Source organism: Cygnus atratus, chromosome 1 (assembly GCF_013377495.2).
Source record: "Cygnus atratus isolate AKBS03 ecotype Queensland, Australia chromosome 1, CAtr_DNAZoo_HiC_assembly, whole genome shotgun sequence".
In the NCBI taxonomy this organism is placed as follows: domain Eukaryota; kingdom Metazoa; phylum Chordata; class Aves; order Anseriformes; family Anatidae; genus Cygnus; species Cygnus atratus.
Window position 1 is genome coordinate 131,316,822 of NC_066362.1, and position 15,255 is coordinate 131,332,076.

The window sequence follows — 15,255 nt, forward strand, 5'->3', positions numbered from 1 at the left end:
TTTTGAGGTTAAAAAAAAAGTACAAACAAGCATCTCTCCTGTGAAGACAGGCTGAGAGAGTTGGGGTTGTTCAGCCTGGAGAAGAGGAGGCTCTATGGAGACCTTATACTGGCCTTTCAGTACCTAGAGGGGGCCAACAGGAAAGCTGGGGAGGTACTTTTTAGAAGAGCATGTAGTGATAGGGCAAGGGGTAATAGATTTAAACTGAAAGAAGGTAGATTTATATTAGATATAAGGAAGAAATTCTTCACTCAGGAGGTGGGAGGCCCTGGAAAAAGTTGTGGATGCCCCATCCCTGGAAGTGTTCAGGGTCAGGTTGGACCCCCCCTGCTTCATGGCAGGAGGTTGGAACTAGATTAAATTAATGGTCCCCTCCAATGCAAATCATTCTGTGATTCTGTCTTTTGCATATTTCACTGATGAAGGTGTTTTCTAGCACCTCAGTGCTATTGGCTCTGTCTTCACCTATTACCTTGAGTCCTAGGACAACTTTCCCTGCTTAGACTCTGTTTACAAATACCTTTATAGGGGAATTTTCCTTTGTCAGAATTTTTAAGTCTCAGAATTTTTTAAGTCTTCACTGAACTCCTAAAAGGAATGTTTGCATTTCTTCCTTTCTAAGGTCATTCCCTTTCAGGAATGTCTGATAAGAGCAGGAGCAAACAGTTTCTGGGGACTACCTGGAAACAAATCTATCACCAAACTCTCCTTGGGACAGAAAATATTTGTTGAATATTTTGAAAATATTTGTTGAGAACGTTCTTAAAATACGGTAGTAAAATTGCCTAATCCCTGTCCCATCTGTCATTAGAGCCAATAAAGCATTAAGGAAGATAAAATAAATAAATAAATAAATCCACTTTTCTGTGAAAAAGTTGTCTCTGTCAAATACAACCTTATGCATCTTTTACTTTCCATATTAACTGTGGACATATTAAAGTTACCCTGTCAGCTCCTGACAGATAGTAGTTTTGAGAAACAATGGAACAGAGAAGGTAAAATCGTATACTCCTCTTGCCATTGCTGTATGATGTGTCTCAATGCTCCATACTAATAAACATGCTTTTTACAAGATTGCAAAGGGCATACTGGAAACAAAATCCTGTAATAGATAGGTGAAGAAAGGATAATATTCTTCATTACATTTTTATTGATTTCATTATATGGCAATGCATCACAAGCAGATATATAATCTTGAGCATCATAATAAACTTAGAAAGCAAACCAGAACAAATTCTGGTCATGTGAATATTGATGCAATCTAAAATGTAATTGCTACCATTCATATTATAATATTTTTTTTTTCAAAAGAGAACAATGTCAGGCCCAAGCTGTGGTGTCATATCTCAAACTTTTCATATTTCTTTGCTTCAGATAATATTTTTCTTAGACATTATTTTTTCCTTCAGCAAAGTTTTATAGAGTAATTCTTGCCCCATTACTAAAGCTAAATTAGAAAAAGAAAGCTAAAGTATACAGCCCAGAATGTTTCACACATAAAAAATGCCAGGAGAGAAAAATAATAAGGTAACCCCAAAGAGATTTTATTTCTATAAAAATAAGCACATAAGAGCATTTAAATTCAGGTTAAACCAGGGGTGGTTAGGGCTTGTTTGGCCATACTCATGACAAATCTCACATATGGGAACTATAAATTTGGTAAAGAAATAATGGACTCACTGAGACCTAATTTGTTTTATTTGAGTTGACCATATAAATGAAACCTACATTTTTCCCATTTTGGTTATTACAACATTTTTCAAAAGTTGTTACTCAAAGCTATGCTTCTTCCTTCATGTAAAAGATCTTGGGTTGGATGCATTCATTTGGTATCTTTGGTCTAGGCAGGGACAGACCCTAAAAACAACCAGAATTCCAGAATAATACAGGGTGCAACTGAAACCAAGAGAAGCATGTTTTGTGTGTGCTCCCGGACCATTCAGAAAATCTCTGAACCATAGATGGTGTAGGGCCAAGACCAGTGAAGGCTGAATACATATGCAAGTTGTGTGGGATGTTGCCTATTCGTCAGATGTTTGGCTTTCAGAGCATGATCTGAAATGTAGAGTGAGGACCTAGAACGTCTTATCAGTATACGGGCATCCCTCAGCCGCACAGCACTCTGCCCCAGAAGGTACCTGGGCAGGAGCAGAGACATAAGGTGACAATGTGTGTCCTTCATAGCATGTGCTTTAGGCACGCTCACATCTATGCTGATTTAGTTCACCACGTACAGGCACTAAAGATACCCATGTATCCAACTTGAACTGTTCAGCCCTTTTTGATCTCTATGCTGCCTTGTCTGCTTTATCTGTTTTAATGTGTTGGGATATGTTTAATTAAGCTTGGCAAACACCCTTCTTTTGCCTTGTTCACATATGCCTTGGAGACGCAATGTCATCTTGGTAATGCTCAGTCTCCCATTGAGGACATTATATCCAACCCAAAATACAGCAGATATGAAATACTGTCATAGCCTTTCTTCTTTTAGTTCCATTCACAATATCTGCTGTACCTCTACTCTCCAGGTACTTCCAATCAATGATTTGTGATTAACCAGCTCTAAAGGTTAAGGGGACCTCTTTGTTTGTTTTTTTCGTGATAATTTCCAGATGTTTCCCATGGCGATTTGTGCTGTGATGCAGGAATTCCATCTGGTCCCTCCTGTGCATTGGCTCTGCTTTATTTCACATCTGCATCACATTGTCAACGAGTGGGTTTGAATTAGTAGCTCTTATTTGCTGTATCACCTATTTATTGTAACTTCTGCATTTGCAGATTCTCTTCCACTTGTCTGATTTAATTACTGCAATAAAAGATAAAGAATTCATCAAAACATATTAAACACTTCAATGTTCTTCAGAAATCATATTTGAAACTCGTTGCAAAAAGCTATTCCTGGGCATAACAGAGTTCCAAAGATAGTGGGTACTTGAAAGGTGATGATTAATAAAGACACTTAAGTAGCATTAATATATATGTATGACAAACAAAGAGACATGGAAAGAATTTAAACTCTCTGTTTGTTTACTGAGAAATCATACAGACAAGTTAGTACTTGACTTAATGCTAGAAAGCCAATAGTCCTCTGTTCACATAGTCTTAAGTAGCACCCCTAACTACCAAGTCATTAGCCAGACATTATATTTATCTTACTAAAAATCTGTGTTTACTCCATGAGCAGGCAAGACCTCTGTTTGGCTTTGACTCAGGCCAACCAGCAATTCTAAACACATCTTTACACAGAAGACACGTTACACTGATGGTTAGCTAGCAGTTGCAAGATGTGGTAACAACGATACCTTGATTAAGTTTATTAATCATAGGGAACACCAGATGGGAAGAGTTCTTTACCAAGAGACATGAATTAATTATTCTGGATCAAACTTTTGAAGACTGCTTCTGAGTGTTAGTCTGTTTAGAAGAAAGCATCCCCACTGACAGCCAAGAGCATTTTATCTGAAATACCAGTAGAAAACCCTTACAGAGCTTGCCAAAATTGAGATTGAGTCATTAGCCACATTTTTTACCTAATTCTATGCAACAGTTTTAAAACATATAAATTACTTATTAATTATTGCAATTATTATAAAATACTTTACACTTTTCTCATGTTAAATAAGATGTTAGGATGACTGGCAAAAGTTCTCCAAAGTAGCATTTCCAAACAGGATATTGGTCCATTCTTGTCATGTCCAGTACCCTAAAAAGGACTGGACAGCAACAGGTGGTTGTGGGATGTTCTTTCTCCGAGATGCAGGAGTCGGTATGGTCACACAGAGCTGTAAACAGGAGAAAACATTTCCCATGAATGAAATAAGATTGGTATGCAGGGAGGATATCTATACAGTGGAAATTTTCCTGAAGTTTTAAAATTAGCTTTTGAAGGTCACACACAGATCCTTGGAGTTAAAAATAATGTAAAACTTATCAATTAAAATTATCTTGGTCGGTTAAACTCAGTCGGATCAGCAAAGGATGATCAACTACAGAGTGAAATTTCTTGTTTAAATATAGGAGGTGATTGAATGAGAGTAAAAGACAAAGATGACATTCGAACCTGTAAAATTCGTCTGGATAATTAACTTTTACCATTTCTAATGCATTTATTTAATGTAGTGTCTTTTTTTCTCAACTAGCAACACAACAGCTTTGTTATACTAGGTTTCTACATACAGGCTAGTAAATTTTCTAAAACAAAGTTTGAAATGGCAGTAGTGGCTGGGGGAAATCCTGTCCCATGCTTCAGCACAAGTCTGACCTGAACTAAAAAAAAAGCTACAAACCAAACCATAAAAATGTGCCAGTAATTATTTTAAACTGTTTGGCTCTCTAACACTGTTCTCAATCTATCCATTCAACAAACTGTGCTAAGTGAACTCAGAAAAAGGCAGGAATAGGAACACCTGCAACCCATGTTGCTGCCAGAGACTTCAGGTTGTGGAACCACAGGTCCAGCATGTTCCTGAGGGCAGAACGTTGAATTGAGATGTGTGGGTTATTATGATCTACATTGAAAGCTTTAAGTCACCTCCTCAGACTTAATCTTTGACATTCTCACTGCTTTATGAAATTATATTCAAGAATTATGCTCTTAGATTTGTGTTACCAGTTATCCAGTTCATCAAATCAGTTTCACATCTTTATTGACGTAGTGTTTTCATAAGTGCTAGTACTCCAATAGAAACATTTTTCTGTATCTCTGAGGAATGTGGTTACAGAATGACATAAGGAATTTTGCATTTTTATTTTTTAAATCTTCGGTTTTTGGCCATCTCCCAATTGAACATTTATCACATGTCCAAAAGATCATCTAGAAGTTTATCTCTCTTCTGTGCTGTCTATCCGTAGTAAATATATTCTTTATTCCAAGGATTTCTCAAATGCATTTCATTTTGCACACTGGTAATGCAGTAAATCCCAAGTATTTGGATTGTATACATAAATGTGATTTATATGGTCCATGTTAAAATAGTTTGCTCTTGCAAGCATGCTACTGGTATGGTTATCCAGAATCCAGTTAGCTTTTAATAATTTTTCATATGCATTTAAAATATCATATTGAGTTGTTATAATCTCTGACTATCATAAATAGCTGAGCTGTGTACAGAAAAAATTCCACCAGAATTACCAGAAAAATAAGCTGGTGGATATCAAGAAACATGAAGTGTAAGTCTCTGAACATTTGCATAGGTTTTGAGAAGCTTGCTTACATATTCAGCTTCATCATTATGTCTCGTTTTCTCTCACCCCAATAAGGCATAAAGACTCTTTTATTCCTTCTAACCCTTTGCTGCAAAGAGATCTCATCAGCAGAAACCCAATACAGTCATTCCTGTCAATTTACAACAAAAATCCTTTTCTTTCTTCCTTCTCTCTGTTTGTTGTTTTTTCATGTAAACTGTTTGGAAAGGCTACTGAGATTAGACTGCTCCTTGTATCAGTAGGCATTGCTTTCCCAGAGTGACAGGCTAATTTCCTCCTTTTCTCCTCATAGCTTAGCACCCTGCTAGCACTGTCGTGGGAACTTGAGAGTTATCCATTAGCATCCTGAAAAGGTTTACCTAGGTTTTCATTTGTATGCACTGGCAAGTGAAAAACAGAGGGGAAAAAAAAATAAAAAAAAAAATAATGAAATGCATGTGGTTCAGAGGTGGGGCATTACTGCTTCAGGTAGTGGAAATTAAACCTCTAGGGACAGGAACATAACATTTGGGACTCAAACAAAGTTTGGGATACTCAGTCTGTGAAATATAAAAAATTACATAAAAGAGGTGTTTTCAGAAGTATTAGTTTAGCACGAATTTAGAGGATATGTTGATAATGGGAATGAAATCACCCCTTTCTGGAGGAGAAACTGAGTTAGGACATTACAGTCTGACAAACCAGCACGCTGTGGCTTTCCTCCCGGTGCTTTACAAGTTATTGCAGTCTCAGTTTCTGTGTTAGAAGGTCAGACTGAGTCTTCAGAAGTGATAAAGATACAACTAATGAACAGAAAGGAACATGAATGAGTGCAAGAGTAGTGCTGCTGGTTTTGCCCACACCGAGCAGTTAGATGCTCAGTTGACTCCAACTGTGATACGTGCTGCAGAGAGGGCTACCGTAACTGAGCTGAAAGACATCTCGACAGATTTTCACCAGGGTGAGACTTTCTGCTCCCATGAATTCTCCCCTAGAGGATGGTGACGCAGGGAGCTTGCACAGGTGGCAGCGCTACCCTGGCAAGTAGTAAAGCCTGCAAGGATACCGTCTCTTGTTACGGGGTGATCACTGTGGGAAAGTAAATGATAATGAAGTTTGGATTTCAATAGCTGTTTCAGCTCCCTGTGAAGTCTTTTATCATGTTCTAATGGGTCAAGAGGAGATCTTCAGTCTGAAGTTTTAGCCGAGTGGTGAATCTGCTCCAAATCAAAATAAGGTATTCTACTTTCCCAAAAACTAAAGCTAAAAAGCCTATTTTCATTTGGATACTGCTGGTACTTCCCTTTATATTTTCTTCCCTCCAGTTCTTATTTCAGCAAGGCACAATCTTATCCTCACATTGACCATGTCCTCAGCAATTAATTCTATCTCAATTTCACAGTAAAGTATAAAGCTGATCTTATTAAACACCACTGAAAGCCTTTGCCCTATGCACTGATGGCATACTCCTTTTTGATAAACAGCATTAAAAATGTATGTATCTGTTATCAACCATGCATTCTTCTCACCTAGTATGACCGTGGCATAGTTATGACTTGCACGAAGATCTGCTATTTTGAGAACATCTGTAGTCGGACCGTGTGAGGTCTTCCTGATGGCAAAATTCTTCACAACTGAGTCTGGACTAGTACTAAAATACAAATGCCATTCACTATTTTATGGTGAAATTCATAGAAATCTAATCTGGACTAAGGAGGAAAAAGAATCTAGTGCAGCAATTTAATTTAGTAAGGCAGTGCATAATGATTTATTTGCTTTCTGACAGATAGAAACTAAATTTTAGGTAAGTACAGACATACTACTTGATCTAAACTGTCCAGCTGCTTAAATATCAGAGATCTGGAATAAATTTTTTATAAATCTATGCCTTAGGGAGAGAGACAGAGACGGTGTTTTCTGCACCAAGCTGCTTTTCCCCTTATTTATTTATTTAGTTTTCATTTAATAAACCATTAAACAAAGATCACTCTTTCACTTTTCTTCTATGAGTCTTCTAAGGGAGGAATATAACTACACTATGGTCCAGTAGGAATCACAAAACTAGCTTGGATGTCTCTCTTTGTTATAAGCAAAAAAAAAAAAAAAAGCAAACAACACACCAAAAAACAAAGAGCAACACACACACACACTTTTCAAAAGGTGACAAAGCAGTTCATGTTTTGAAGTTGCTTAAAAGAATAGAATTGTCCTTGCTTTCAAAATAGATAACTGTATTTGGTATAGCAAAACACAGAAGCAGTATTCTGCCTGTGGACCTCCAGGCTTCTGGAGTGAGACCTGCTCAGGCAGGAGAATTTTCTTGTTGCTGTAAAGATTTTCTGAAAAAGACAGTAAAATAACATAGTAAGTAGAGTAGTAAGCCAGTGTCATTTCCAGGTATTCTGCATAAGAATATATAGGCAAAAGGACTGGGTACAGAAATGTGGTTCTGTTATAATTGCCCAGAAGCTGTATCAAGGCATTGCCAACACAAGCCTTCCAAACATGTCACTTATAACAGGTGGGCTGCCAAAGCAGAACATTTAGCCTGGCATTTTATTACACAGATCTCCATTTAAGTTCAGTGTGTTGCAGTCTCTTTGGACCTACATTTGTTTTTGTTAAAATATAAAGATTTTCCTTTGAACTCAGTAGATTTTACCAGAACCTATACAGAGGGAAAAGGCAGATGTGCCAAAATTATAATACATGCTGTAGATTACATTTTTCTCTTCTCCTCTTTGCTGTTTAATATCAGACATTTACTGCTCCAGCTTAGCCACCTAGTGCCTTTTAACACGCCCTAGGTGAGATCTTTTTTCTGCCTGCTGGCTGCCTGCCTGTCCATCGCCATGTGGGTCTCCCATAAGGCTTGGCCCACATTTGCCAGACCTGAGCAGATTTTCCTGATATCCTGAGTCCTCTTAAATGGCCTATTTTAGCCCATTTCTATTTAGGCAACTGAACTGAGCCTCTAGTAGCCCCAGTGAACAAAAGGTGAGATTCAGTTAACTAAACTTTGGCAGACAGAACCAACTGAGATGCCCTGGGGCACCAAAGGCATTAGCTGGGGGCTAGCAAATCTGGTCCATGACTTCTTGTAGCAGTGTCTGCAGCCACGTAGACTACCTGAAAATGTCTGAACAGAGATCAAAAAGGCCTGTTCCGGCAATGGAGCTTTCCCCTTCCCCAAATCTAAAGAGCTAGCCAGCTGATGGAAAGTAATTGTAGATATTAGCCCAGTATCTACAGCTCAGTTAGTGGAAACTGGAACTTAAGTACCTCACTCACATCCAGAGGAGAGGACAGACACCTAAATAGAGGTGTTGGAATAAGAAGCTCCATCTGTAAATTTATTAATTCTATATGGGATGGAGCCCACTGCAGTTGCTTTATGCAGATACAGCTATTTATAAACCTTTGCTGAACTGGCAGTGATTGCCATGATTAGACTTTGCAAAGTATACATGTTTCTACTGTGAATTATAAAAAAGAGTACCTCATAAAATATGCACATTATTTAAAGCTGTTTTACTCTCTTGCACTGTGATAGTTATCGTTTGTCAGCGTTTCTCTTCACCTTTTATGTATCTGACTTTTCTCAGTGAGTTTTACAGCATTAGAGTAATTTCTTTTCAAATTAAATTACACCCTGCTTTGCTTGTCATCAGCCTAAATACATTTTTAACCAAACATTGTAAATCAGGGAAAACATTTTAACCTCAGGCAGGTTACTTCTTTTAGACACATTTTTGGCATGTTATATATATTTTTTAGACTAGAAACCAAAATTTGGCATCACAGTTTTAGTTTTTCCTAAAGACAGGATTAGGCTGAATGATCCTTTTAGGAGCTGCAGTCAGAACCGAGCCAAATTTTTCTTTTTCCTTTTTTTTCCAACTATTCTGAGGGATAGATTCATTTTTCAAAAGTGAAAGCTGTTAGTTGGAAAGTCTAAAAATTCAAACTATTATCACTTTTAGAAACAGTTCTGGCAATCTGACACACTTTCTTCATTTTATTGACTAGTTTGTGATCCCACTTTTGCTTCCTTACTTGATGGTGCCTTAGTAGACATATACAGAGATGCGTATACACATAACTGTATGGTAGATATCAATTGTTTGTTATTAGGTTAGCTATTCTATGAAAAAGAAGATCATTAGAGATGCTAGAATAGGAAGAGGAAAGAAAATTAAATTATGAGAACTGCTTGCAGGTACAGAAAAAAGGTCTAGAAAGTAAGTACCAGTCACATACCTCAGCTGTAATAATGGCTTTTGCTTCTAGGGCTATAGAAACGAGCATCTCAGATCTCTTGCTCTCGGATGAATTGGGTCAGAATCCCTCCTATTTCCCCTCATTAGGATGTATAGCAGATGTGACACGTTAACTTAATTGTTGCAGCAGAAGCACAGAAAGATGCCACAGGGAAATCTGTTGTCTTTTTTCATCCTCCTATGTTAGAAAAAAAAAAAAAAAGTTTTGACTGGCCCAAAATAATTACTTCTGAGATTTTTTCCCTGAATGCCATTTTTTTTTCTTTTCTTTCTTAATTTGTACTGTGTGGCTTAGGGCAAGTGACCAGCATGATGCAGCTTTAAATGTGACTAATAAAACAAAACTGATCCAAGAAGGGACCTAATACCTACATCTGTATAATTCTGTGCCTTTGCTTATATCACCAACAAGCATTCCCAAGGGGTCCAGAGACTCTTTCTGCTTCTGCAGCCGATTTCAGTGGATGAGAAGAAAAAATCTCTGTGCTTACTGAAGTCCTATGGGAAGTCAATAACAAGAATTGCTGATCTCCTTGGAAAGGACGTGACTGCAGGCAGTAGGATGTGTCTCCCTGCCCGTGGTTTCCAGTGGCTCAGGTCACGGTTCCCCACCACCAAATGCTTTCCCTCCGTGCTGTCTCCTGGGAGCTCAGCTCCTCCCGACATTCCCCTCAGCTGTCCTCGTCCAGCTCGCTGCCGGGAACTGCTGGCAGCTTGTGTTTCAGAGGCACCAGACTGCTTCAGAACAGATAACTCTTTGTGAACCAAACATTTTCAGTCCTGAATGATACTTTCAGCAGTAAAAATACTTTTACAATCAACGATAAATGGTTGCTGCCTCTTTTGCCTAAGCATTGCTGTAATTCACCAGTGGTTGGAAGGGACAGAAGCTTGAAAGAAGAACCATGCTGTCTGCTAAGTAGTTTTCCTGATGAACTTAACCTCTTCCCCAGTATATGTATTTATTGTCTGTGACATACAACTCTCACTGAAGATCTTAACTCTCTTGTAAAGGAAAGTCTGGTTATATAGCTTAATACATGGGAAGCAGGGACATATAATTATTCAATTATGTTATGCTATGTTCTTGTATGTGTAATTTTTGTCTGCTAGAAAGCTGTTTTCATAATATGGAGTAAAACCTATCCAACCAAAATCACTCCAGTCCTACAGAAATTGTACTCTGCAGCTAGTGAATCTAATCAGAATGACACTTTTTCTATCAAATTTTAAATTCTCCTGAAAAACCCATAGCAACCATTATGTCTTAAATTCTAGTCCACCTTAAAACAGTCATAATTTTCCTCCCAATTTCTGGGGAATTTTCATAAGTGCTAGAAAAGTCTTGGCTGAATCTTATTTTCTTTATTCAGAGATTTAGTCTGGGTCTTACTGAAATCACCAGGAATGTTTGCATGAGTAATGCAGGAAACAGTTTATGCTACCCCCACAAACTATGTGATAGGGAAATTTGTCAGCCAAGCTTTCCAGGAATGATTGCATTGATTTATCTTCAGCATGGTATGTCTCAACAAGATTTCTTCAAACACTTCATTCTTAAAGCTATATCCCTTTAAGATGCTCCTGCCATCTGTAGCTTTTACAGCTTGAAGCGCTAGAAGGTTGCTCCTCAGATGGTCGTTACTTCACAAACAGTTGTGTTTTTGACAGTCATGGCCTATGCACTGGAAAATCCCAAATCTCTGCATCAGAGAGTGGAATTCTTCTTTTAGAGAATAATTGTTCTTTCTCCAAAGCTTTGTGGCATTATATTGCTTAGTTTTTTGATATACTTTCTGGAGGCAAGTAGGGGGCTCTTTATCTCTTCCTGTGAGCTTCCTATATGATATGTTTGCGAATGCGTTCTCACCTTGTTTGCAAGTCCTCCCAGGAACTCCTATGCCATATCAGTTGGCTTAGTTACAAGTGGAGGAAAATAAGTGGCAATAGTCCCTGGGCTCCTTGGCTGCAGGGTAAATCCTGCATGACAGCGACAGTCACTGCTGGTCCAGGAGAGCTACAGCAGGACAAATAAGAAAGGTGTGTGGGCTCTGGGGACAGCCTCCATGGGAGGCAGGGGCCTTCATGAAAATGGAGCTTTAAGCAGAAAGAGAAAAGTGCCTGGGATATCTCCCATGCAGACTGACCAGAAAACAGGGAGATATCCCAATTCCACAGTGAGTTCAACTTTTTTCCGTTACAGACCTTTTAGCTCAAAACAGTTCCTGCTTTAATCTGTAGCCTCCTCCAGTAACACCACAGTGGCATTCATCCTGAGTTGTGAAGGGAGACCTTTCGCAAGCTCACGCTTGGCAGCTCTGTCTGGAAAAGTTTTGCTGCTGCCATAATGCCCTGGGAGAATGATGGAGAAAACGTAGGCTGCTAAAAATTAAAAGGATGAATAATGTAAACAAGCTGATTAAATTTTGTAACCTCTTCAACTTCACGGCTCTAGGGTGGCTTACGTCCTGTTAAAATGAATGGATTCTGCAAGCTGGGCTTGGGAGGAGAAAATTAGAGTTGGATAACAGGAAAAAAAAAAGTAATAAATAAGAAAGCAAGCAGTGCAGAGAATAATTAAAGAAGAATGGCTATTATATTTTATACATCTGACCTACCCTTGTGAGGATCTGCCTTATTATTTCAAGGGGAAAATATGATAAGTGCCTACAGAGGAGGCTTTACAGAACACAAGCTATTTTTTCTGCCCAGTGATCTGATCCTGTTTAAAGCAGTTTTGAAGGATACCAGGCTCAGAGCACTTTTCAGGATGGACTTTGGGTCCATCCAAATCTAAAATATGTTAAGACATAACAAGACAAAATTCCTATTCTGTCCTATTTCAAAATTCCTGAGATGCAAAGGGTCTTTAAATTAGGAGATATGTGAAGGAGAGAACATTTCATCATTTCAATAGCATCCTAGCTGTTTCTTTATAGCCCAGACTTATTTTCACAAAGATTAGTTGATATATATACTCCATATTATGAGGTGAGAGGGAAAGAATAAATATAAATTATGAAACATTCATCAGGTTGTCATTTTTACATGTGTGAACTTAGAAGAGGCATGTGATTTTGTGTCTCTGTCCTTTGCTAAAAGCTTTGTCAGGCTGAGGAAGCTTTAACTTCTCTGAGACATCTTGAACTACCTACACAATGGTATCCCATGAAGTATGTGCCTACTTTGACTGCAGCTGAAATTAGCACATAGATGCAGCTGGAGAGCTGTCTCTGTCACTAACATTAACAGGCTTGATAAATCCTGCGGAGGACAATATAATGAAAGCACACTGTGGCAAATTCTCTTGGGATCCTTGAGGTTCAGAGGTGCTCACCACTCCAAGAGGACAAGTGGGCTATTAAGGGCACAGAAGGGCAGCTGGTTCATGCTGGCTGCATGATCCTCCACCCCTTTCCCTGTCTCTGAAGGTTACTGCAAAAATATACTCTGAGCATGCGAAAATGAGGTATGTGTACCTGTGGCAGTATAAGTCAGATTAAATTTCCCTTTTCCTTAGGAAACTGTGGGGAAAATCATCATTTTGAAAGAAATAGGTGTAAATCTTGAGCTGGTAATGTCATTACCAGAAGAGGTCAGACAGAGTAGAAATGTGCTTACATATTTACACCTACCTAGTGAATACACCCATAGAGACACACACTCATAGAGAGACACACCAGCATTGTAGAAGTGCACACACTGTTGTGGAAAAGGATGCCGAAGCTACTGCTCTGGAGGTCTGGGGACAGAGAGGAACCTGATGTAAAGAACTGAAACATCTCATGAAATTATCAGTCCCGTTTCTTATCTTTCACGTCATGAATATAACTAGTGTCCTGCATGAGAATTTCTGGCCAGGCAGGACACCTTCAGATGTATAATAGCTCTGATATTATATATCTGAAGAGAGGGATTAAGGAATGTGGATTACAAACAAAAGAGAGAGGGGGTTGAAATATTCCAGTAAGAATTGACGCAGTAGAGGGACTTCACTGAGTTCAGTCCTCTGTCATTTCTGGCAGTCACATCATGGAATCCCACAGGTTTAGAATTGATCAAACTCTATTTTACAGCTAATTAGATTTTTTTCCCCTTAATGCCTCCAAGTAGAAATCTATTCCAGATCTTCATTGCAATAATTTCTAGAAGTCTTCTAATTATCAGCATAAGCTTATTTATGACTAGGTTGTATTAGTTCCTTAACCTAAATAACACTTTCTTCACCATGGGATTTCCTTTGTTAATATATTTATAAAGACCAACCATAGACCCTTCCAGACACTAAGGGGAACCTAAACAAACCAAGTTGCTTGCTTTCATATTATTTATATGTGCTATCCTTCAGTGGTAGAGGGAGAAATGGGAATCTGAGGACACAATCTGCATTAAACTAGATATGAGTCAGAAGGTTAAACCTCTGCTCATCACTCAGAGGAGGAGCACCTCTGGGAGCCTTTCCTTCTAAATTCATAGAAGAGTTAAATAGTTCAGACAAAAATCTGATCTGCAATTGACTGAATCACACTGAATGCCTAAATATTGCCTATGATAAAAATTAAAAATATGCCAGCCAGTGTTACCATTATTATAAACTCATGGGAATAAGCTTTCTTACTTGTGCTGTGCTTTCTCTCATTAATTTCTCATTCTGGTTTGTTTGACTTCATTTGCTTGTAATAATAGATGGAAGAGAAACCTGAACTGGTTTTCCTATTCAGTGTTTCAAAGTGCTTGTATAAGTTCAGGCACATAAGAGACAATATCCTATTATTAATTCATGCTTTTATAAATTATATGAAAACTAGCCTAAATGGCACTGTTTAGACAATATTTGCATAACGACAACCTTTGATATAAGAAAATACAGTGAATGAAAACTGAAATGAAATAAAATCAAATTAGAAGTACAATACAAAATTACAATAGGCAGAATAGGTGAACTTTGGAACAAGTTATTTAGAATAATGGTGTTCTCTACAACAGCAGAAATTTTAAAATCAGATGTATGCATTATCTTAGAGAGTAGATTAACTTAGTGAAGTGTTTGTGTTACACTAGGTGATCATAACAATCCTGTCAATAAAAAAAATTTGTTTAAAGTTATTGGATCCACTGTAGGATTATAAAACTGGTGTAGGCTAGAGATGTAAAAAATGAGGTAACTCCACAATTGCAGAGAGGTGAAGCTGGTAGCTACCTAGTCTTGAAATTGGAGTGTCAGCAAAAAGCTTATATGCAAATATGAGATATGTTCCCTGTTAATGACTCTTTCCTGTTAAGATTACAAATTACAAATGAATACAATGGGTAAGATACTCACTGTTATGGGTGGATAGAGGACAGGAATCAATGAGACTCATAAAACCAGCTCTCATTTGTGCTTGAGGAGCCACTCCTGGAATTTGAAATCCTTGTAAGAGGATGCTCAGGGAAGTTGACTGAAGGCTTTCTACTACACAAATTTCAGACAAAATGCCAATAATGTGACAGGTTTATATTGAGCACAAATGCACCCCCATACACCAGACTTGCCTCTTCATGTTCATCGTGAGCAAGGTATTTCCATAGTGTGAGTAAGATGCATTCCAAGAAAATACATGGTGACACTAGCAGATACTGCCCTTCAGTCACCAAAATGTACAGGTATTGTTTGGAGGAAGACTCTGGAGTCACCTGGCCCAAAAAGCAGAGCTACTGTCAATCATCAGCCAATTGTCCTGCCAAGATTTGAAATCCTTCAGAGAGGGAGATCCCACAATGTCTCTTGACATCTGTTCCAGCACTGCTC

The 15,255-nt window shown here is 38.2% G+C and overlaps 1 long non-coding RNA gene across 2 annotated transcripts; it reads right to left on the bottom strand.

Moving 5' to 3' along the window:
• Positions 1 to 1,526: 1,526 nt before the first annotated feature.
• LOC118245828 (uncharacterized) lies at positions 1,527 to 10,174 on the bottom strand. 2 transcript variants are annotated; one of them, XR_004777981.2, is made up of 5 exons: positions 9,837 to 10,174; positions 9,445 to 9,642; positions 6,714 to 6,835; positions 3,603 to 3,782; positions 1,527 to 2,806 (listed from the first exon to the last, which is right to left on the bottom strand). It is a non-coding gene; the product is annotated as an uncharacterized LOC118245828 (long non-coding RNA). The 2 variants fall into 2 exon arrangements; XR_004777982.2 differs by lacking the exon at positions 6,714 to 6,835 and having other exon boundaries at positions 9,837 to 10,169.
• Between the last annotated feature and the right edge of the window lie 5,081 nt (positions 10,175 to 15,255).